Source organism: Herpailurus yagouaroundi, unplaced genomic scaffold (assembly GCF_014898765.1).
Source record: "Herpailurus yagouaroundi ecotype Mexico unplaced genomic scaffold, PumYag 67793, whole genome shotgun sequence".
NCBI classification, from domain to species: Eukaryota; Metazoa; Chordata; class Mammalia; order Carnivora; family Felidae; genus Herpailurus; species Herpailurus yagouaroundi.
In genome coordinates this window covers 20,117,539-20,140,565 of record NW_024420586.1, presented here as the reverse complement: position 1 = coordinate 20,140,565, position 23,027 = coordinate 20,117,539, and the positions used below count along the sequence as shown (strand labels likewise).

The window sequence follows — 23,027 nt, the reverse complement described above, 5'->3', positions numbered from 1 at the left end:
GGATTCAGACTCAGTGTTCTTTTCCCATGCTTTAGTGCTTCTTAAGACCATATAGGTTTGGCCTAGAGAGAGCTTAACAGACTTTCCGAAACTTAGGATGCTTGGCAGAAACAATCATTTGCGTACTTATGACATCAGTACAATTTTTACCTGACGGTGGAATTCCCATCACCATTTCCAGAATACCAACATTCTTGGGAAGGTATATCTGAAGACAGACAATAGTCAAGCAGTCAAAGACCCATGAGAATAGATAATGCATGGCTTGATCAGTGGAAGTGTTGATGTTAATATTGATTCAGTATTCAATATTAATTAAATCTCTTCCTGCCCTAGGATTTCCTTCTTTAATTCATTGCTTTTTGTTGTTGTTGCTGTTGTTACGTACACCTTTGTATGGTTATTCTTTCTTTAGGGCCCATGGAGTGGTGCTTAACTCATCCCAACCATAGACAAACCTTCTGGAAATCGTGCTAATGCACAGCTGTAAGTAAGAAATTTGTATAGTTGACCTTGTTTCAATGTTATGCACACGAGGTACTAAGAAATTAGATGGCTTTCTAAAAGTCTGAGGCACGGGTGAACAGTGAGTGAAGTCTTTGTCTTTCATGCCATTCAATAATGAGAGCCATTACATTTCCTACAAATGCTTTGCAGCCACTCCGATAGGAATGATATGAGAGCCTAAAAGAAGACATCTCACATGGTACCTATTCCCTTATTATCCACCACTGATGATTGGTTGAGTGTAGAAGACTATACCTCCTCTATGTTGTCCATAGTCCAAAGGAGCACAAGACTAGATATTCTAAAAGAAAGAACAAAGATTTGGAGAGAAGTTGATTTCTCCATTTCTACATTATCCACTTCTTGAAATTCTTGCCTTCTTTTTCTCTCATTTTTCAGGAATAAGAAGAGATCAGAGATACCAAGGCCATGGATGGAGTTTTAGAGAAGTACTTTTCAGGGATCACCAGTGCTCTGGTGCCAAGGTATGTACAGGATGGTAGATGAATTATTCCATGACTTTTCACATACCTGTTTTGCATAAAGATGCAATGGTAAGTAAGTTGTCTATATCCTCCATTAGACTTTAAGATCACTGACGACAAGAGACTGTGTCTGTTTTACTTACCATTTTATCCCCATCACATCAAATAGTAGCTAGCACATAATAGACAATTAGCAAATACTTGTTGAATAAATGAATACAAGAGAAAGTTATCATAGCCATTAGCCACAGGCGCTCCGCACACCCACTGGTCTAAGCTACCATGAGTGGTGAAAAGGAAGGACTGAGAACTTGAATTTCCAGATTCTACCTTCATTCTATGGAAAAAGCAGCAGAACTAACTTGGCCTTGGATCCTCTTCCTATTACCTCGGTGGGTGGAGGGTGAGGTCCTGTCCAGTCTATTTCAATTACCTAAATGTGGATTTATCATGAAGCTAATAAAGCTTGCACAGTTCCAAGTCCATAGAAGAGGCCTGAGCAAGATATTCACATGCCGTATTTTAGTAAAAATTGCAAAATAAGCTATTTTAACCATAGTCAGTTAAGCCATTGACTCCCTTCAGGACAACTTTCCTTCTGTCACATTTGCACTCATGCCAGGTAGCAATGGAGTGGCCACAGACATTTTGGGGAATTCTGTTAGAGGGAACTTGAGTTGGGCTTAATTTTAATATAGAGTTAGTGAAGTATATTTATGTGGGAATATATATGGGACAGTCAGTGCCATGTAGAGTTAAGGTATTGTTAGCCAGTCAAGAGTAAGAATGGCTTCCAGAAATACTCCTGGCACTGCTATGCCAGTGCAAGGCCAGAGATTGTAATGTAATAATGACACAATAGTCTTCAGGCCCCACGGATCTTAGATCTGGCTCTGGCCAATAACTCTCACTCCAAGGTAATGCGCCCATGTCCCCATGTTGGGAGTGGCTCGACAGGAATACAAATGTAACACTTCCCCTTTAAATACTTCCGCTTTCCTTATCAGTTTCCTTCTTTCCCAGCTATCTCTCCTGTCTTCATCTGGTCATGTTCCAGGATTCCCTCTGCATCCAAAGATATTTCAAATCGTTTTATTGACATTCAATGATTCAATGATTATGGATATTAATTATGAAAATTAAATGCTAGAGTCAGCAGTCATCAGAGGAATTATACTCCACCTGTATTTTGTAAAGAATAACCCGTAGCAAAACTAAATAATATCTATTTCCATGATTAAAGGACAACTATATATGTACTATGAAACATGTGTTTGAGAAATATGCAGGTGTAGTGTTTCAGGTAGGTTGTGAATTGATGGGTAGAAAAAGTGCACAGACAAACATACAGTTAGGATAGATGTTCCTAATTATTCTACCGAGGCTATAGAAAAAGGTGACCGCACAGAGCACGAGCAGAGATGCAGTTTATGTTTACATGGATTTCCTTTCATTCTGGATTTACTATGGGATACAGAACTGCCTATGTCACTCTCCATGCAGGTAGAATCCTTCCAGAATTGAGAAATAAGCCAGATCTTGCTATGCTACTACCTTCTGAATTTTATGTCCTTATGTTACATTCCAGAAGAACTTACACCAATTACTCTATTTAAGAAATTTATTTTACAAACATGAGATTTTTATGATGTGCCGGGTATTTTCCATTGCTTGACCCACATCCATTCTGACCCCGCCCTGGTCTGCTCCCCAGGAAACTGGCTTGTACGAACTGTATCAATGGGCTTCATTACCCTCTGGCTTCACGTTGGGCTCAGCCAAATGGACACTGGCTGAAATGGGAAAATGGGAGAATGAGGATGGGATATTTTATTTCTTGGTCTTCCTTTCTACAGGATCACCATGGGTCAACTGCTCCTCTCTCCTGAAGCCCGCTTCTGTCAGGAAGCCCTCTTCCTATAGCTCTCCTCTCTGAGTTCCAACAACTGTGCCCTCCTCTTGACTTTTTAGGCCAAAGGGTGGTTATAGGTCTCACTATTGCCAGATGTAGTGAACTACACTACCCTTTGTTGATTTTCTTATCCCTTGTGCCCATGTACTTGTAAATATCCCTTTTATTAAACTCTCCCCGGGGCGCCTGGGTGGCTCAGTCGGTTGAGCGTCCGACTTCGCTCAGGTCACGATCTCACGGTCCGTGAGTTCGAGCCCCGCATCAGGCTCTGTGCTGACAGCTCAGAGCCTGGAGCCTGCTTCAGATTCTGTGTCTCCCTCTCTCTCTGGCCCTCCCCCCGTTCATGCTCTGTCTCTCTCTGTCTCAAAAATAAATAAATGTTAAAAAAAAAAAACTCTCCCCAAATTGCCCAGTTTGAATTATGCCCTTTATTCTGCTGAAATTCTGACCAAAAACAGAAAACAAACAAACAAAAAAACCCACTCTACAACAGCAAGGCCACATCCTCATCTTCATGAGAGAGAGCAGAGTCAGCATCTCAGGATCCCCAAACCCCATCTCCTCTCAGAGTACTCCAGGGTCACGATAAGCCCGTACTCCCACAGAAGCACCCTTTCCGGGGAGGGTTTTAGAGAATGTCAGAACTCCACGTTAGAGAAAACAAGGGTTATGATGTACAGCTGGAGAGCACAGTGGTATAACTAGGGAGCAAATGTGAACAGGAAACGCTAAGGTATTTTGGTTTTAAATTTTGAACATGAACCAACAAGCTTGCTATTTCTTATGTAGCTGATTATTTCGTTTTATTATTCAAGACTGATGACTCAGTTTTGCAATATAGGAAAAAGGTAACTGGCATCATTAACACATTATATTTATTTGCCATACCACTAAAAGTTGGATTATCTCAGCAAAATTAATGTTCCTGTCAAAACACTTTTAGTCCATCTTTAGCAAGCAAGACGTTTTTAAACTAGTGCAATCGTCTAACAATCATTAGTAAATGAGACATTAATAGAACTTGTAGAAAGAAGTAGAGATCTGACACTGATTTGCAAGTTCTTTACTCCAGATAAAATCCTTCTGTGGCCAGCCTGTCACAAGCCAGTGACCAGCAAGGACTGTGGCTGGAATTACGTTTATAAATCAATAAATAAATAGCTCTCTACTCTCGAATCGAATACACCGAAATCTCCAAATCTGCTTTTTATTCGTTTTTCTTTTGACTCCTTTTACCACACATCACTGGGTATTTGAGTAAAGCAAAGAGATCAGGATACATGCGCAACAACAAAAATAAACCTCAGAGAAAAGAGACAAGTTGAAAAGCAAAAGCACTTAGTATTTTTAAAAGATTAACAATGCTATTTTATTGGTGAAACAGGAAAAGAAGACAGCAAAAAAAGAAGAAAGAGCAAGCGCCAGCTTTACGAAATAAATGAAGACAATGACTGCTGAATTTTTTTCTCCCATGTGGACAATGGAATGTGAAGTCAAGAAAATCTTTCCGAGGGGCACCTGGGTGGCTTAGTTGGTTAAGCATCCGACTCTTGATCATGGTCATGATCTCATAGTCATGAGCTGCCAAGACTTTGGGTTCCACACTGAGTGTGAAGCCTGCTTAACATTCTGTCTTGCTGTCCTTCTGCCCCTGCCCCTCTGTAAAAAGAAAATCTTCCAGAAAACGTATCACAAAGAGGATGGGGTGGGATGGAAAAGGCAAGAAGGATCTAGCATGTATGGCTTACATCCATTTGGTCATATGGTCCAGTTCAAAATTCTCTACTAAGAGAGTTTCTTTTCTTTTGTTCTAGTGACTTTTACACAGACACAGAGCAAAGGGAAGTAACTGTCTTTTGATTGGCAGGAAGAGTGACCTGTATCTCAAATATCCCAAGCAGCTTCTTTTCCAGCTTCTAGTTCTAGGTGGGAACTGCTAAATGCCAACATTCAGCCCTGAAGTTTCTCCAAAACCTACTATCCATTAATATGTATATTAATACCTACTGTACGTTCTAATTTTCCATAGTAGTCTTCCAAATACTCAAAGTTGGGGTGCCTGGGTGGCTCAGTCAGTTAAGCATGCAACTCTTGGTTTTGGCTCAGGTCATGATCTGATGGTTCATGACTTTGAGCCCCACATTGGGCTCTGCGCTGACAGTGTGGAGCCTGCTTGGGATTCCCTCTTTATCCTTCTCTCTGCCCCTCCCACTCTCTGTCCTTCTCTCAAAATACATAAATAAAAGTTAAAAAAGAACAAAAACTCGAAGACAGAAGATAGTAGGCTATGATCATTTTCTTTTTGAAAGTCATAGTTTTCCATCTTTACCCACTTACCTTGGAAGAAATTGAAGAATTTCTCTAAAGACTTTGAAAGCAATACTGTGAAGGAGCAGGGGAAGTACAGGACTCTGGGGCTCAGGGGTGTTTCTATCCCTTTTTACTTTCTTGTTTGGGTACCAGCCAAGGGTTTTGAAAAGTCTTGACAAGTCCTGTAGGAAGGCAGTGTCATACAATATGCCATGTCAGATGGTATGTAAACATTTCTGTATTCCCCAGAAAAAAAGGTGCTGCTTCTTCACTCATTTTTGTTGTTGTTGAATCAATACTTATTGAATGCTTACTATGCATAAACTTTTATTCTAGGCATAGGCTAATCAGGAGGGGACAAAGAGGACATAATTTCCAACCTCAGGAAACTCACAGTCCTTTCAGATGGGCACTGGATTACTCACATTTGCTGTTACCTGTATATCTCTTTCCAGACTTCAGAACCCTCTTCTGTTGGATATTCCAAACATATCACCTTTTTTTTTTTGTCTCTTCCCCTTTCATGCTTCCATCCTCCAGTGTCCTGTCCCCTGGCCTGCATTTCCCTTCACCTGCTCACATGTACTTTTCTTCCTTAATATTTCTTCTCCGTCATTTAGGAACCCTTTGTCACTTCACAATCCCTGACATAGAGTTAGTGCTGTATACAATCTCAGAGAATGAATGAGTATCTAAATGGACTAAGGTCGCATATAAATGAGTTTTAAGACTGTGCGGGCAGAGGTTTGCAGAGGTAAAGGAAAGAATATTTTGGTTGGGGTAAGTTTGGAAGGTCTCATCTCACACACACACACACACACACACACACACACTTTTGAAAAACTCAAGTAACATTACATCTTCCTATGATCCTTGAGACATAAAATCCTTTGCCTCAGTAGGCATTCAAGAAATATCTGACTGTTTGATGCCCTAGAGTTCACATGACTGTTACAAAAGCATTGACTGACTGAATTTACGTAGATTGAGTATTCATTTCAAAAATGTTTTTTTAAGTTTTTTTTTTAATGTTTATTTATTTCTGAGAAAGAGAGACACAGAGTGCAAGCAGGGGAGGAGCAGAGAGAGAGGGAGACACAGAATCCGAAGCAGGATCCAGGCTCTGAGCTGTGAGCATGGAGCCCAATGCAAGGCTCGAAATCATGAACCATGAGAACATGACCCGAGCTGAAGTCGGATTTTTAACTGAGTGAGCCACCCAGGCACCCCTTATTTCAAAAATGTGTTAAGATGGATTTTTAATACACTTTGTATTAGCTTTGAAATCCAAGTGGCCACTGTAGCTTTGTGGCTTTTAAATCAAGCCTTATTTGTTACTCCTCATGAAGTGATTTTATAGGTTGTTGACTATTTTATGGGACATTCTTGCTATCTGTTATTCTCTGAATTGCATGCTGATCCCTGCTGGAGAAGGGTAACAGTGCTGTAAGTATATTTTATCCTCTTGTTGTGTACTTTTATTGTAGACAGGCCTAAGAAAATCAGATGATGTTAATACATCTATACACTGAACAATTCCTGGGGCCAGTGGAAATGACCAGGTTTCTTGGGATGAAAACAGAGATCACAGCTTTCTCTGACAACTCTCTCTCTCTATCTATCTATCTCTGCCTTTAGAGGGTCCACCTCATTAACTGCACCGTCTCCCCTAGATTTCTTCCTGATGTGCAGCTTGAAAATCTCCCACACCTCTATGATGCAGTCTTTATACTTGTCTCCTGAGCTCTGCAGGACATAAGCAGTTCATTCCACCTCATAATATTCGTGACAAATTCAAACTTTCTAAATAACTCTTCCATGAATCTAAGGGGAATGGAGAACTTACAGAAGGATAACAAGCATCTCAATGTACAGACTCCTGATCCTGATACTACAAGTCTAGCCAGAGATCAACTTCTTTGACCATATTAACTCAGGACCTGATCTTCTTCCTTCCCACTCTCCAGGTTTGGAATGCTAGAAACCATACATTCAGCAATCTAGAAGGTTAAGGTTAAGGTTAAAGGGTAGCTTCTGACAGGCACCTCTATGAAACCTGCTGGAATTCTCCATCCTCCCCAAAGCGACTGCAGCCAACAAGCCATTCCCTGTGACTTGGTACTCTCATTTATTCATTTGTTCAGTCCACAAATAATTTTTCTTTGTTTTGAACAACTGTCAAATACATCATGATCATGGCCCTGGAGGATTTCACAGTCCAGCCGGGGGCTTCTCTGCATCCTATGACTTACAGAAAGAAAATTTCTCCCCTAACTTTCTCTAGGATTCCTTCTCTGAGTTTCAAGTCAGTTTTCACACATTCTTGAGTTGTCTCTGGCTCTGGACACTTGGGTTCTAGAAGTCCTGCCATCATCCTCAATTCCATTCCCTCTCTCGTTGTCTCTTGCCAACTATTAAGCCTAATGGTTTTTTGAAAAATCTTTTTGTTGTAAAACAATTATAGATTCACAGGAAGTTGCAAAGACAGTACAGAGAAGTTCCACATACACTCACTCCGTTTCCCACAGTGGTTACAGCTAATGTAATTCTAGTACAATAGCAAAACCAGGAAATTGATGTTGATACAATGTGTGTGCATGGTCTCTGTCATTTTAGCATGCATGTGCATTCATGTAGCCACCGCTGCAATCAAGATACAGAACTCTTCCATTGCCACAAAGACCCTCCTTCACTCTACGCCTTTGTAGGTACACCTGCTCCCCTTCCTCCCCGATCCCTAGCTTCTGACAACTACGAATCTTTTCGCTATAATGCTGTCACGTAAAGAATATTATACAAATGAGATCATACAGCATCTGACCTTTTGAAGTTTCTTTTTTTTCACTAGGCGTAATGCTCTTGATATCCATCTAAGTTGTTGCAAGTCTCAATAGTTCATTTCTTTTTATTGGTGAGTAGTATTCCATAGTATGGATTGTACCACTTATTTTGTGTGATTCACCCATTGTGGGACATTTGGCTTGTGTTTGATTTTTGGCTACTACAGATAAAGTTGCTCTGAACATACACAGGTTCCCAGTTCTTTTCTTTCAGCACCTGAAAAAGACTGTTCAATTTCCTTCTTGTTTCCATGGCTTAGACAAATTTGCAGGCATACAAATGGTTTCTCCCCTATAAGCAAAGTATACTTTTTTCTGTCTACTCTCAAGATTGTTGTTTCTTTGTTTTAGTTTTCAGAAGTTTAATTATGCCATGTCTTGGCATGGATTTATTTGGGCTTCTCCTGTTTGGGGTTTGCTCAGTTTCTTGACTCTGTAGGTTTGTGTTTCTTGCCAAACATAGGACATTTCCAGCCACTGTTTCTTCTAGTTCTTTTCAGCCCCACCCTCTTCCTCCTCTCCTAGGATTCTCGTGAAATAAATGTTACAGTTTCTGTTATAGTCCCACATGTCCCCGGAACTTTATGACTTTTTTTAGTCTGTTTTTCTTTTGGTTCTTTTTAGGGAATTTCTATTGTTCTGTCTTCCAGTTTACTGATTCTTTCTCCTTCCTGTTAAAAATCAAGCTCTAGGGGTGCCTAGGTGGCTCAGTCGGTTAAGCGTCCAACTTTGGCTCAGGTGACTATCTTGAAGTTTGTGGGTTCGAGCCCCGTGTCGGGCTCTGTGCTGACAGCTCAGAGCCTGGAGCCTGCTTCGGATCCTGTGTCTCTCCATCTCTCAGCCCCTCCCCTGCTCATGCTCTGTGTCTCTCTGTCTCTCAATAATAAATAAACGTTAAAAAATTTTTTTAAAAAAATCAAGCTTTAATTTCAGCATCAGGGATACCAAACAAAATAAGATTTAATGCTTGCCTTCCAGAAGTTGACCATAGAAGGAGGGAGGGAGGAACTTACATTGTGTTACAATTGTCAATGGGCTTATGTGGTTACTATCATGTGCACAGAATGCCACGGGAGTGAGCATAAAGGCATCTACTTTAACTTCAAGGGAAGGAAAGGTGCATCTCAGGGTGTGGAGATGATTCCCTGAAGAAACTTACTAACAGTGGGTAAGCACTAGCTACCAAAGGGGCTCGTGGGCTTTTTTCTATAGAAGAAAAAGGAAGAGGAGTTTCAGATAGAACAGCCCATCCAAAGGTAAAGAGATGTGAGGCACTATGGCAGAATAAATATTCTAAAACAATGAAAACTACGTCCTAAACAAGTGCTTCCTACATTTTAGCATGCAGGTGGTTCTCCTAGAATATTTGTTAAAATAAAGATAACTGGTCCTCTCTCTCCCCCCAAGATTGCCATCTAGAAGATGTGATTAAGGGCCCTAGAGACTGGAACAAGTTCCCGAGTGGTACTAATGTTGATGGTCTGAATACCGTTCATTTGAGTCAGTCTTGGTAGCAAGGACTTAGATCACCATGAAATGCCATCCAATAACTGGGTGTCAATCACATCTCCAGGGGATACTCCCATAGATTAAATGCACACTTCAAGTTACCACATCATACATCTCCATGTTTTCAGCTTAATAAAATGCAATTTGAGTAACATACAATACAGAAACTCTGACAAAAGCTGAAGGGTCACTGTATAAAGCAATGGGAAAGGAACTTATTGAACAAATGAATGTGTTAAAGAAGATTAGACGAGAAATTATTCATTTACTTATTAAGGGAATGGATTGCTTTTTGGTGGGGACTCATTAAAAAAGCATGTACATACACGAATTATAAATCATTTGGATTTGCTCATTAAAGGAGACCTTACACCAGATGATACTTGATTAGTCTATTTTTGCTTCTATGTGAACTTGAAAGGACCATTCACCCCAAGGTAGACAGGAAGCATGAAGCTTGACCACCACACAAACACCGCCAGTATCCTCTCAATTGGGGAGGGGACTGAGTCAAAGTCCTTGAACTATCTACTGTTTCTTCTCCTGGTTAATTATTGCTAAGGATATTTTCAAAGAGATCCACAAAACCATTTTTGTAATTTGGTGTGTTGTTTAAGAATTCATGGCCTCCTGATGTTTCCTTGCAGTCTGAAGATTTTTCTCTCAGCTGATGTTGTCAGGTGAATGTTGTGAAAATATGTTTAGGGCACTGTAAATGATGTCCCAGTGGGAAAACACAGCCTGAACTGATGAGTACAAAGGGCTGTTAATGAGATAAACTGTTAACTGGGATCTTTATGGGACATACGCAAGCTGGGCGTTTTGAAGCCCAAGTTGTGTGTATCTTTTGAAGCTGTTTTGATTTTCAAAGACAGAATTTAGCACGTAGAAGTATTAAAGATGATATACTCCTTAGACCATTCTTCCTTCAGTACTACTGGATACTATGTGACTCTGGTGAGCCTTGGAAGACATAACTTCTATTTAAAAGCCAAGCTCATGAGGAAACGAAGGGATTCTTCACAGACTTCCCACATTATACTGACAAGGCCAATGTTATACACACACAGGACATGACCGAGTGGCATTTGATAGATGAACAAGTGTTAACTGATTGAATGAAACAAGCCCCAAAATACAATTTCATGCCATTGTAACTGTCTACATGTGCATGGCCTGATCATCCTACACATTACGATGTAATTTATAAAGTAAAACATAAGCATCCAATTTATAATCATCAATCATTAAGAGAAAATACAGATTACAGGAGCAATATAAAAGTTTATGAATTATGTCCAAATTTAGCATTGCTTTTCTGTTTTCCATGAACCATGAAATCATGTTTAATCTGTTAATCAGTTTTACCTTTCCACTCTTGTGTGAAGCCACACGTTTTCTTCAGAAGGAACTATCTTATAATGCTGTCTAATTTTGCTGATACATTTCAAAGCATTAACTAGATACACTCTTGTTTATAGTGTATACTGTTTAAAGCGAGCAAAAATAATGATTATGCTAACACTAGTACTTATTAACAGTTGGAGCTAGACTATAAGGAGCCTGATTGGTGGTAATGACCTAAAACTTCCAGATTAAAAATAATGCTTTCATTATGAAATATACTGAAAATTGCTATGACTCTAAGTGAAGATCCCAGCATGATGGAGCCTGTGCTTGGTTTTCTTCAACCACTCCCATGAGACCTGATAAGAACTCAAGAAGCTGCAAAGTGTGAAGTCTGCATATTCTTTACTGACCCTGAAAAGGATTTGCCTGAGAGATGAACAAAAATCCTGAGAGATGAACAAATCCTGAAAAGGATTTGCCTGAGAGATGAACAAAAAGCAAACAGAAGAGCCGAGACCTGCATCAAGGAGATCCTGGCCCAATCCAGAGAACGTCATGCTTGAGGTTTTGCTTTCCAAACTGTTTACTTGGGTATCACAAAGAGGTGATTGGTCTGCTGTTTTATTTCATGCATATGAAGCAATGTATCTATTTTCCTTGAATGGACTGGGTATTTAAACAGAAATTTCAGTTGGGATTTCGTTCTCATTCACAAACCTGGGGGACAAAGCAATCTGTTGTAGAAGTCTGTATCATCACTTCCATTGAAAAAGGGATCTGGGTTTCTCAGTTATAAAAGGGTCACATACAGTAAAACGTTGGTTTGTGAGCATAATTCGTTCCAGAAACATGCTTGTAATCCAAAGCAAATTTCAAGAATCATTGGCTCAGTTGTGATCATGTGATGTTTGGCATCATCTATTACTCGGATTGCAAGACATCGCTGGTTTATCAAGTAAAAATTTATTAGAAATGTTTGCTCATCTTGCAGAACACTTGCAGAACAAATTACTCGCAATCCAAGGTTTTACTATGCTTGGGAGAATGCCTTTACCACCATCAACTGAAATAGGTTTAGAATGAGTTGAAATGTGACTTTAAAAAAAACTTGCTTCTAATAAAACTCAAACAAATAAAGAGGACCTATGTTCCTGAGTTACATCATTAAAAAACAATGCGGATGATGTAGAGCAATAGAATTCTCATATATTGCTGATGGAAATGAACATTTGGTACAGTCACTTTGGAGAACTGTTTAGTAGTATCTACTAAAGCAAAATATACACATACCCTCTGACACAGCAGTTCTGGTCCAACCCCCCCAAATGTGTGCTTATATCTACAAAAGATATGTACAAGAATATGCATAGAGCAGTATTCAAAACAGTAAAAAACTGAAAACCAAGCCAACTGTCCATCGGCAGTAGATTGGATAAGTAATTTGGGCTATGTTCATCCAGTGGAGCATAACACAGCAACAAAAAAAATAAATTACAGCTACACACAACAATATAAATATTGTGGAGTAAAAGTATCCACACACAAAAGAGTAAATAAGGTATGATTCCATTTATATAAAATTCCAAAAGAGGGAAGATTAATCTACATCACAAGAAGTCAGGAAAACAGTTGCCTTTGGGCAAGGTTTTTGACTGAGAGAGAACAGGAGGGAGTCTAATGAAACGTTGTAAATGTGTTATATCTTAGCGTGGGTAAAAAATTCATCAAGTTGTATACACTTAAGATCTGTGCACTTTACAATTTGTAAATTATACCTAGTTTTAAAAAATTAATTTAAAAAACAGTGTGCTTGGACCTTGGCAAGACATGTCTTCAGCCAGTTAATATATAATACTATAGCCCTAATTTTTATAAGGGGCTAAAAAGAAGAAATATATCGTTTAATAAAGGACATTAAGTAACATACTAAACAGTGTATTTGATTATGTTTTTGCAAAAGACCAAAATGTTATTTACTTAATTACCAACATGCAGTATCATCCTTTCACTTACTTTTTAAGGCAAAAAGTTTTGCTTAGTATTCATTCATTCATTCATTCATGCAATAAATACTAACTTATTATTTTCCAATAATTTATTTCCTCAGAAAACGTATTTTTCTTTTTTACTTAGCTATAAGGAAACAAAATAAATCTAAGTAGTGTTTAAATCTTTTAAGTATTTTATACTAGGTGTCTGTTAATGAATTTCCATTCTTTTCTTATGTTCTATTGTCAGCCTTTATAGCTTTTAGCTTGAACAGAAAATACAGAAGATAAACATATTCAAATCTCTCTCTCTCTCATGCATAGAAGCAAACACATACATGGAAATAATAAAGAAATGTGAAAAAATTCCACCATAAAAACAGTTTAGATATATTTATGTCGTATGAGTTTGTCTTCAGACTCTCAATGCAAATTTTTCTTAAAGACCTAAGTGACAGAGTTTGCTTTTTTACGTAAGCACCATGGACCAAGTTCCCTGCTTAATAATTTTGTCGTTTATCTCACTGGGCAGATGCCTGTCCTTGATTTCCAGTGGTCTGTGTCAATTTCTATGAAATGTCAAAGCTGGATAATAGCAAAGATGTTGGGAGTCAAACTTGCCATCATTTGCTGGTTGGACTCCCAGCACATTTAATATTTACTGAATGCCCATAAGGAGGCATGAAATTGTATTAGAACTTATGTCTTATACCAAATTCTAATTTTGGCTCTTTTTGGTATATAATTCAGGTTGACATGTCAATGAAATATTGAAAGAGGTAATTATATTCATGACTTTTGGGGGAAGTTTCTAGCTGGGAATGAGGCTAGATCTCTGGTTTGAGAGAGACAGAATAAAATACAAATAATAAATAAAAAACAATTAAAATAAAATATATGGCTATAAATATAAATAACCACAGTCAAATAATAAATAATTTATGCTATTTACTTAAATTTTATACTATTATTAAAAAGTCCTTTATTGAACACCTGCTATGTTCCTGGGATTTAATGAGATGGGTCACAAGTCACCTGGGCTATGGAGCGAAAAATCGGACAGGAGAGAGAATTATTAAATTGAGTCAGAGAGTATGAGGGCAGGGGAGAGTTTGGTGTTAATCTTGTGAGTCACATTCCTAAACTTTCAACTTCTAATCTTTTTATTCTTTTCACACCCAGCAGTGCCAGATTAAAACAGATAATTATAATTAGATTCTACTATCATTCTAATGACTCCTCCATCTGCTTTGCCAACTTAATTTTCTCTGGCCTTGAAGTGAAGCTTTTAACAGGGACATGGGAAGAAGGAGCAAATTTGTGGAAAGAAACTATTCTATTTAAAATATATTGAGTTTGAGGTAAGCATCGAGGGAAAATCGGGTGAAGGTCAAGTGAAATGGGAACACAGATGTAGCAATCAATCAATATTAGACGCACGGTCATGATGCCAGTAAGATAGGCAGAGTGTAAGGACCTCCACAAAGCCAATCCCCCTCCCCCAATAAAAGTAGTGGGATTTCTGGCAAAAATGTCAAGGGGCGCCTGCACGGCTCAGTCGGTTAAGCATCTGATTCTTGATTTCAGATCAGATCATGATCTGCACTGACAGCGTGGAACTGCTTGGGATTCTCTCTCTCTGCCTCTCCCCTGCTTACACTCGCTCTCTCTCTCTCTCCCTCTCTCTCAATAAATAAGTAAAATTAAAAAGTCAAAATCAATGTTTTCAGAACTCTGGAAATTAACCAAAGGCTTGCAACTATCTAAAGAACATTTATTTTCACCGTTCACATTCCAGCAGCCACACAATCATAAGGAAAACCAACAGCCTCGCATACACTGGACAGGGTAGATTGTGTTAGGAACCCCTTCAAAACACCATTCTCAGAGAATTGTCATTAGTTGATCTGTCTGGCAGATACATAGAAATCCCCATTCTCAGAGCTTGTCTTTATTTGGCTTGACTCAGACTTCACTAAGTGCAAACAGCCTTTTCCCTGGAGGCCTTTGTGAAAATAATCAGCAGCAATTGTTGAACAATGAGGCTGCCGAGGTAGTGATGACAATTGGAGCAAACAAGAAGCTAGCCAAAAAAACAAAAAAAAGAAAAGTTAGAGAATAAGATGGTCATAGGGAACTTCGAAAAGCTCCAGCACTTTCCCTGAGAATCTATAAGGCCATGCACATGCACGGGGCAGTGTATAATCCCAAGGGTGTGCTCACGTCCAGGAAAGATCTGCGAAGGCTACAAACGCTCACCTTTAGCAGGCATTGAAGTTCTGTACAAGCAGAAAGTGAAAGCTGTGATAACATCATAAGACACCTGGCTGAGTGTTGAAGGCACAGCTCAAAACACATACAGAGTTCGTCTGCAAAGACCAGGAGAATTATTGGCTCCAGGCATTTAAGGAAATTTCAGTCTAATCATTAGCTGAATATTAAGCCCACAGAACAGAAACTTCTATGGCCACACATGACAAAGAAGACAGACTTTACAGAATTGGTTTATAAAAAGGACTAAGCAAACAATAACAACTACAACAAGTAGTGACAACAATCTGATTTCCAGTTACCACAGTCTATTACTTCCAGTTTTCAACAAATAATTATGTGACGTGAGAAGAAACAAGGAAATATGGCCCATACACGGAAAAGAAACAGTCACTGGAAACCGTCCTTGAGGAAGCTCAGACATTGGACCTACTCCCCTAATTTTCAATCAGCTACACTGAACATATTGAAAGGACCAAAGAAGACCATGAGAAATGAACTAAAGGAAAGTATGGGAATGATGTCCCACCAAAAAGAGAATATTAACGAAGAGATAGAGATGATTTTAAAAAAAAGAACCAAATAGGGGCGCCTGGGTGGCTCAGCCGGTTAAGCGTCTGACTTCGGCTCAGGTCATTATCTCATGGTCCATGGGTTCGAGCCCCGCGTGGGGCTCTGTGCTGACAGCTCAGAGCCTGGAGCCTGCTTCGGGTTCTGTGTCTCCCTCTCTCTCTGCCCCTCCCATGCTTCTGCTCTGTCTCTCTCTGTCTCTCAAAAATAAAAATAAATGTTAAAAAAAATTTAATAAAAAGAACCAAATAGAAAACTTAGAGTTGAAAAGTACAATACTGAAAATGAAAAATGTCATAGAGGAGCTCAACCTCAGGTCTGAGCTGGTATCAGAGAAAAACAGCACACTTGCATAAAGGCCATTTGAGTTTCTCAAGTCTGAGGAACAGAAAGAAAAATATAATTTAAGAACACTGAACAGGGGCACCTGGGTGGCTCAGTCAGTTGAGTGTCTGACTTCAGCTCATGTCATGATCTCACAGTTTGTGGGTTTGAGCCCCACATCACACTTGGCACTGACCTGCTTCAGACTCTCTGTCTTCCTCTCTCCCTGCCCCTTCCCCTCTTGTTCTCCTTCTCAAAAAATAAATAAACATGAAAACAAACAAACAAACAAAAACACTGAACAGAGCCTTAGAGAGGTGTGGGACACCATCATACACATCAACATACACATACTGGAAGTCTCAAAATAAGAGGAGACAGAAAACAGAATGAAAGACTATTTGAAGAAATAATGGCTGAAAACTTCACGAATTTCATGCAAAAGGTTAAAATACACATCCAACGTGCTCAATGAAATCCAAGTAGCATAAATTCAAAGGTATCCACACCTCCACACACCATAAGCAAACTGTCAAAGGTCAAAGGCAAAGAGAGAATCTTGAAAGCAGCAAGAGAAAAGTCAATCATCACACACAAAGAGCCTCAATAAGATTAACAACTGCTTTCTATGATAAAAACAAGGAGGCCTGAAAACAGAGAGAGGACATATTAAGTTGCTGGGTTGGGGGGGAAGATGGGTCAACCCAAAATTCTGTATTTGGCAAAACTATCAGAGAGAGAAAGGGTGTCAAAATGGAAAAGCTTAAGACTGTGAAGCCAGGGGGCACCTGGGTGGCTCAGTCTGTGAAGCCTCTGACTCTTGACTTCGGCTCAGGTCGTGATCTCATGGTTCGTGGGTTCAAGCCCCGCATCAGGCTCTGTGCTGATGGCCGGGAGCTGCTTGGGATTCTGTCTCTCCTTCTCTCTGCCCTCACCTGCTTGTGCTTTCTCTATCTCAAAATAAATAAATAAACTTAAAAAAAAAAAACTGTGAAGCCAGGCTGTAGAATTATCATGAAAATGGATGGTAAAGTCACCAGGAATAATTACAAAGAAGGGGATGGAGAGGGAACGCTGAGCCAGGTGCTGGAAAGACCAAGTAAAGTAAGAAAATATCCCGGAGGTTCAGAGATGCTAAGTGCTCTTCCCAAGTTTTCCCTAGAAAGAAATTGACGAGGTAGCTGAACGAGGAAGTCACCTCCTTCCGACTTCAAAGCCCATGTTTTCGTCATTACACAGTGATGTGTACTTAAAGCATGTTAATGTTTTAATTCTGAAGGAGGTTACACAGTTCTTTTTTTTGTTCCATTTTGAAGGTGCTTTGTGACTAAATAGCATAGCTAGGCAGTCAATGAGTGTGATGACGTTGTGTTCTCTTCCTAGGATGAAATTGTACAATGCAGTCACTCTTTACAGATAAATGCAGGAGAATCGCACTAATAAACAAGACTGAAGATTATTTTCCCTCTTCTTCGGTTTCTTCTTATGTATAAATGCTTTTTGAGTGTACTTATTTTGTGTGCCAGAAAAAATCGGCAGAGATAATGTAGACATGGAATGAATTTAGAGGAAACACGAATGGCCAATAAATATATGAAAAGATGCTCAGTCTGACCAGTAATCATGGAAACATGGATTAAAACGACAATGAGAGAGCATCTTTTACCCACCAGACTAACCATATTTAAAAATTATAACATTCAATCACCAGTATACAGGAGGAGGATGGGTAAACAGATAATCCTATACTGGGCTTATGGGAATGTAACCTGGAACACAGCCACTTGGGACACCAGTATGACTGTAAAATGAGAAAGGTGTTAACCCTGTAACCCAGCATTTCCCATTCTAGGTACACACCCTACAGAAACATCTGTACATGCACACAGGAGGACACACAAATAGATGTGTATCACACCCTTGTTGGAAGCAGCAAAAAGTTTAGGAGTGGCCCAAATGCCAATTAATAAAGAAATCTTCATGCAATGCATTGCTATCTATATAAAAGAAAGGGACCCCGGTATGTGAATCAATAAGAAGAGGTCTAAAACACTTAATATTAAATTTATTATCTATTTGAGAGACAGAGAGAGAGAGAGAGAGCAAGCAGGGGAGAGGGACAGAGGAAGAGAGAGAATCTTAAGCAGGTGCCACATGCAGCACGGAGCCTGATGCAGGGCTCGAGCCCACGACCCTGGTATCATGACGTGAACTGAAATCAAGAGTAGGTTGCTCAACTGACTGAGACACCCAGGTGCCCCAATATGATATTTATTATATATTTATTATTATGTTTATAATATTATTATATTTATTAAATATAAATTCAAAAAAAAACAGCTGCAGAATGAAATGTATAGAATGACTCTTTATATAATTTTTTCAAAATCCCTAGAAATATTACATCTTGTTTCTGGATTTCTCTTGATGTATGTTAAGGTACTCAAATGGATGAATATCAACTTATCATAGTGGCTGTCTCTAGGAAGTGGAGAAAACAACAGGTTTGGAGATAAGATCAAAGGGGAATTTTACATCTTACTATTTTTTTTCTAAAAATAAAAGATGCACATAAAATATGTTTAAAAAAATACATACACATACAAAGGCCAGAAAGAAATATAGAAATTATGAACAGTTTTAAAATTGGGGACATGATAATATGGGTGTTTGTTATATATCATTCTTTTGAAAAGTATGACTTTCTTTTTTTTAATGTTTTCATTTTATTTCTTCTTCTTTTTTTTTTTTTTTTTTTGAGAGAGAGAGAGACAGAGCATGAGAGGGGGAAGGGCAGAGAGAGAGGGAGACACAGAATCCAAAGCAGGCTCCAGGCTGTTAGCACAGAGCCCGACACGGGGCTTGAACCCACAAACCATGAGATCCTGACCTGAGCCGAAGTTGGACGCTTAACCGACTGAGCCACCCAGGCGCCCCATCAAATACACTCTTAACACAAGTTTGAGTCAATTAGTTAGTCCTGTGCCACTCTGGTCAAAGGCAAAGTCATGTCAGCAAACATATACAGTATATAACCCTGTTGCCCTTGCCTCTCAGAGATGCCCGACTTTCAAACAGCATCGAAAACAACAACAAACCCCTACGTTGTTTTCAATCAAAAAGTTTAAAATGATGCCAACAGGATACCAGCTGCATAAACACCAATGTTTGTTTACACCCTCATCTCATTTTCATTGGGGTAGAAAACTGAGAAGGGATCAAAGCAACTTCGGTCATGGCCTCTGCCTACAGGGGAAAGGCAGAGAGAGAGGGAGACACAGAATCTGAAGCAGGCTCCAGGCTCTGAGCCGTCAGCATAGAGCCCGACGTGGACCCGTGAGATCATGACCTGAGCTGAAGTCAGACACTTAACCGACTGAACCACCCAGGTGCCCCAAATGTATGACTTTCTAAAGAAAACTCAAGTCACCTAGCATTATTCTGGAAACATAGTTATTCTATCTGTCTCAAGGGAAGAGAATACTAAGGCTTTGTTAGAAGTGGTCAAGTAGGAAGAATACACACTGAATGTTCATGTTCTGTGGCTGGTTCAGACCTGTCCAGGCTGTTATGTATACTCTCAAGCTAGCTATGTGTACTTCCTTTTTCTGTGGAAATCCCAAAGGGATCTTTAGAGAGTGATTTCATCACAAACTTAGATATTTTTAAAAGTCACCATTAAGGAGTAGAATATGAAAGAGCTAGCTGCTCCGATAAGGACCACACAAAAGATGGGGCGCCTAGGTGGCGCAGTCGGTTAAGCATCCGACTTCAGCCAGGTCACGATCTCGCGGTCTGTGAGTTCGAGCCCCGCGTCGGGCTCTGGGCTGATGGCTCAGAGCCTGGAGCCTGCTTCCGATTCTGTGTCTCCCTCTCTCTCTGCCCTTCCCCCGTTCATGCTCTGTCTCTCTCTGTCCCAAAAATAAATAAACGTTGAAAAAAAAAAAAAAAGACCACACAAAAGAAATTCTCCCTTGAGAGAAGAAAAGCACAGAGGATAATAGAAAGAATATTTAGGTTACTTCTACTTCGCACAATCCTACTTCCAGCTGGGCAGTTTCTTCTAACACACGCTGTTCTTGTCACCGTTCTTGGAATAACTCTTGGGTCTCAGTCTGACGCTCTGTCTGTGACTATAAACAACTCTTCCTCTATAGTTAGCACAGCCACAGAATAATGACACCGCATTAGAGACATGAATCACAGCATAAATACTTTTTTATTATGATAAAATAAATCACTGGTTGTCTGTTTCTACAGGCATAGGCAGAAAATGCATTGGGTTTTCCATTTTCTTATTATGCACTGGAACTGAAACCATCATTTGTTGAATAATATGCGTTTAAAAATGTCTCAATGCCTGTAATGAAGGAGATGATATGTAATTTTGCAGATCCTTGGGCCAAGCATGGGTGACGCTTTCCTACAGAATAAAAGAAAGAGTCTTAACATCTCTAACATGATAGATGAAGAGGTATGGTAGAAGACAGAGAAAGAACAATGGAAGGGAATGGGGAAATGAAGCGAAAGTCACCATAGTCTTTGCAAATATATCACCTTATGTTGAAATTAAAGCAGCAAAGGCCGGGGGCATCATCTATAGCATTTCTTTAGTTGGTTGCTGAGTTGGTGGGCTACACAATCCTGCACTCAATAGCAGAGTTTTGTGCCAATCAAGATAAACCAGGGTACACCACAGTAATAAACAACATTCCAGCCCCAGTAGCCTAAAGGTCGATTTCTCATTTTTGTGACAATTCTAGAAGGATGGCTTGGGGCTATGCTGTTACCATCAGCCTCACTTTGAGTCTCAGGCTGATGGAGCTGCCACTAATGTAGAATATTGCCAGTCACCAGGGCAGAAGGGAAAACAAAGAGCCTCGCATGGGTTCCTAAAGCTTCTGCCAAAGGTGACTCACATCATTTCTCCTAGACACTGGTCAAGACAAGCCTGACAGCACAATGGGAAGGTGTTCGGCTCCCATATTCCCAGCCTGCTGTACCATGCTTTGGTGGATTTCATACTTACTAAGAAATCCGGTTTCCAGGGGAGCATCTTCCCATCAGGAGAGACAAAATGTGGGCTTAAAATGAGAAGCAATCAAGTGGTTTTGTTAGCGATAATGCCTCTTCTCAGGGCTGTGGAAGACTCATAGCTGATTCTATCCATGTATAGGAACAAGGGTATTGTTAGAAAAGGCATCGTTTTGGAAGAAAATACCTGAGAAACTCTGAGGCAGGTGGAAAAAACTAAAAGACTCCATCCATCCAAGACTTAGCCAGAGTCCCCCAAACCTACTCCTCACCCTTCCCACCACCAAGGGAAATATGAAGGACCTGAGTTACAGAACTGAAGTAAATAACATAATTAGGGAACGCAGCACATGAACAAAGGCGAGTCCACACTCTTGGAATTTCAATCCAGCCTGCATTCCGTCACCTATCACTTTCTACCATCTCAGAGGATGTTTGTGTTTAAAGTCATCAACTTCATTCTGTCTTGTTTAGGAAGAGCACGTATCTTTCTTCTTTCTGGATGCTTTGACATCTCAGCGCCCACCTCTCCCAACTTGCAGGAGAGGTCCTTCATCAGTTCCTCTTTTCCCAAACACCTTCCATCTCTCTTTGTTGGACATTATTGGTCCTTTATTGAACAAACACTCAGATATTGAGAATGAATGGTCCAGATCTGGATCACATGTAAATTGATATAGATAGATAGATAGATAGATAGATAGATAGATAGATAGATATAGATATAGATATTGATATATATATCTGCAATTTACCCATATATATATATCTGTATATATATATATACAGATATATATATATCTCCAGAATCTACTCCCTCTCACCATCACTACCACTACACTGTGATCCAAATTGACACTGTAATAGGCAGAATAATTACCCCCTCTCCAATGATATCCACACCCTAAGCCCTGGAACCTATGAAAATGTTACCTTGCATGGCAAAAGGGATTTTACAGATGTGATTAAGAGTGTGAACCTTGAGATGGGGAGATTACTTGGATTGTCTGAGTTAGTTCAATCTAATCACATGCATCTTTCCTAGGTGGGTCAGAGAAAGATGTGACAGTGGAAGAGGAGTTAGAGAGATGGCAGCATGAGAAACATCCAACACGCTGTGGCTGGTTCTGAGATGTAAGGGGCTATGTGAAAAGACTGGAGAGAGGCCTTTACAAGCTGGGATAGCCCTGAACTTACAGTCAGCAAGAAAACAGGGACCTCAATCCTACAACCACAGGAGCAGGAAATAAATTCACCCACTAGAACTTCCAGAAAGGAACAGAGCCAGCCAACATCTTGATTTTTGTCCTGTGATACCTGTACCTGACTACTGACCTAGAACCTGTAAGATAATAAATCTGGATGGCTTTAAGACACTAAATCTGTGATAATTTGTTATAGTAACAAAAAGAAACTAATACAGCCATAATCTCTTGTTTAGATTATTGCAAAAGCCTTTTCAAGTTAACTGATCTGTTTCCATCCTTATCCCCCTGTAGTGTATTCTCAACACAGAGGTAAGAGTGGTCTTTTTAAAACATGTCAGACTGGGTGCCTGAGTGGCTCAATCAGTTGAGTGTCCGACTTTGGCTCAGGTAATGATCTCGAGGTTCATGAGTTTGAAGCCTCACATCTAACTGTCAGTACGGAGCCTGCTTGGGATTCTCTCTCTCTCTCTCTCTCTCTCTCTCTCTCTCTCTCTCCCCCTCTCCCACTTGTGTGTGTGTTTTTTTTCTCTCTCAAAATAAATACATAAAATTAAAAAAAAAAACATGTAAGACTACATCACCTGCCTGCTTATGTCCCAGTGGTTTTTCAGGTTATTCAGAATAAAAGCCAAAGTCATTACAATGGCCTTTAAGGTCACAGTCTGATCCCTTATTACTCTGGCCCATACTCTTACTACTCTTAACCTTGCTTACTCTTT

At 39.7% G+C, this 23,027-nt stretch overlaps 1 long non-coding RNA gene across 2 annotated transcripts; it reads left to right on the top strand.

Moving 5' to 3' along the window:
* The first annotated feature begins 125 nt into the window (after positions 1 to 125).
* LOC121026022 (uncharacterized) lies at positions 126 to 22,465 on the top strand. 2 transcript variants are annotated; one of them, XR_005788228.1, is made up of 3 exons: positions 126 to 486; positions 907 to 992; positions 22,146 to 22,465. It is a non-coding gene; the product is annotated as an uncharacterized LOC121026022 (long non-coding RNA). The 2 variants fall into 2 exon arrangements; XR_005788229.1 differs by lacking the exon at positions 22,146 to 22,465 and adding an exon at positions 4,289 to 4,439.
* Positions 22,466 to 23,027: the final 562 nt, after the last annotated feature.